Source organism: Epinephelus moara, chromosome 20 (assembly GCF_006386435.1).
Source record: "Epinephelus moara isolate mb chromosome 20, YSFRI_EMoa_1.0, whole genome shotgun sequence".
Classification (NCBI taxonomy): Eukaryota; Metazoa; Chordata; class Actinopteri; order Perciformes; family Serranidae; genus Epinephelus; species Epinephelus moara.
Genome location: NC_065525.1, coordinates 38,314,982 through 38,317,403, shown reverse-complemented (window position 1 = coordinate 38,317,403; position 2,422 = coordinate 38,314,982).

Sequence of the window (2,422 nt, the reverse complement as noted above, 5' to 3'; positions counted from 1 at the left end):
CAGTTGGAAATTAGTTACATGTAGATATCATTTTTAGGAGTTTAAATGAAGGCGTTGGGACAGCCCAGTCTCCAGAAAAAAATGGTACCTTTGTGCGTTTCTGTAAAAAAAACAGAAGTACCATAAAACTTCAATTTAACGCCCAGTCCCTTTTACTAGACCAGTGTGGCTTCACATTTTGACAAACAAATGCCTGTCTCCATTAGATTAGATGCTTGATCTGGTTGCCATGCAGTTCATTTTTTTTAAGAAGTTGTTTGGATCTACCTTAAATTATGTGCCCATTCCTGAATTACTCTTTAAGTTATTCACATTCCTTTAGTCCGTAACAGTCCTCAGATCAAAGGAATCAAACAGGTTTTTCATAAAAAATTATGGAGCTAGATCAAATGAATGATTCATAACTCATATATTATCTAAGCCTTATTTTTAAATAAGTAATATTCATACTGGTTTAAATAAACAATTTGATTGTATTTCTTGATCTTTGCTGATCAACAGTTTTGTGTTAAAGGAATTAAAGGCCTGTCCCAAATATAGGCCTGTTGAGTTCAGTGATTTAAGGAAATAATAGCCCGGGTTACTAATTAAAGGTTTACAGTAAGGTAAATTTTTACGTTTCATATGTCTCATATCGATGTTTCTAAAGCGATGTAGCATATGAGCTGACTTTGTCAGCAGGAGGTGGATGGGATGGTGGATGGTGTGACACCGAGGAAAGACGCCTGCCAAGCCAATAAAACCACTTTTTAGCCATCAAACGGGTGATTTTTCATGAGCCATCACTGTTTGTGTTGCAGGGATAGTGCCACAAAAAGTGGTTGTTTTTCCACTGAGATATCACTGCTTTTCCTGTGGGGACTGTGCCCCCAAACCCAGTATTTTAAGCCCAAACATGAACTTTTCCTGACCACAACCAAGTGATTTCTGTGCCTAAAAATAACCACTTGTTAACCACAGCGCTGTTGGAACGTAAAGTTTCAACGTATCCGCTACATAATAATGTGCAAACTAGGGCTGGGCTAAAATAATGAATTCACCCAATTCAAATCGATTTTCATTTGAATGACTTGATATTGATTCATAAAATCAAAGACAGATATCTTAATGTATACGTTTCCTCATTCACATTCTAGCAAAAATTGGTATTGTAGCTGAAATATCGCCAATCGAATCGATATGGAATCAAATCAGGAAATCTGTGGCGATACCCAGCCCTTGTACAAATGTAACACATCAATGGTTTGTAGAAATGTACGATGCCAACATTTATTCTGGTGATGGCCGCCACATGGCCCGCAGGCCATAGTTTGGACACCTCTGATGTAAAGAGAGTGATTTATTCTCTTTAAGTCTAAGAGTTTCATTTTGTAACAACAGGAGAGTCGACCTGTGTGTAGAGAGCAGCAGGTCTTTATATCAACATGTCACACACACACACACACACACACACACACACACACACACACATACAGTGCAGCAGTAGGTAGCATTAATCTGCCCATTGAGCTCTAACAGCTGCTCTGACAAACGGGAGGAAAAAGCTGGAAGCGGTTCAATTTCAGCAGCGAGAACATCGGCAGTTAAGAAGCTTAAATCTTTTACATTTCTCACATTTCTCACATCTCTCACATTTTCTTGGGGCATCTTTGAGGAATTAATTGTGTAAATTTCAGATGGAGTTGCTTCTCTTTTGAAGCGGGCGGATTTGATCCTGATCCTACAGCAACAAACATGGAGTGTGTGTGTGTGTGTGTGTGTGTGTGTGTGTGTGTGTGTGTGTGTGTGTGTATCAGTATGTGTGAGAGAGTTTAATCTGCGAGGCTGAAAGGGTCCACGCTTCATGTTTCATGTTTCATGTTTTTATGTTCAGGAGGAGGAAGAGGATGCTGTGAGCACTGAGGACGCTCAGCCCTGTGGAGAAAGTTTTTATTCTGAGGGTTGTTCATGTTTATCTGTCAGCTGTAGATTTCCTTCAGTGGGACTGAAGCATTACAGAGTATTCCCATCTGGGGGCTTTACTTCACTACATTTATCTGGAATTACTGGTTTCTTTCCAGATGTTACGTAAAATACAGCTGTTGTCTCCAAAATCTCAACTTCTCACACATCTTAACAGAAAAACAGGATTTTTTTTTACTTGATAATTTATTTTTTCCCCTTTAAATCCCAAAAAATTGAAAGCATTATCATTCAATTTTATTTGCAAACTCCAAAACATTGCTCTTAAGTAAAAAAGAAAAATATTTACACCTGAAATGTGGAGGAGAAAAAAAGGTTGTCAAATCCCAAAACTGCCAACAGAAAAACACAAATACACTTCAGAATAAAAATACTGCAATCACATTTAGTCTAAAAAGTAAAAGTAAACAAGTACTGGCTGTAAAGTAATTTTTTTTTTTTTCTTTCAGGCGGCCGTGGG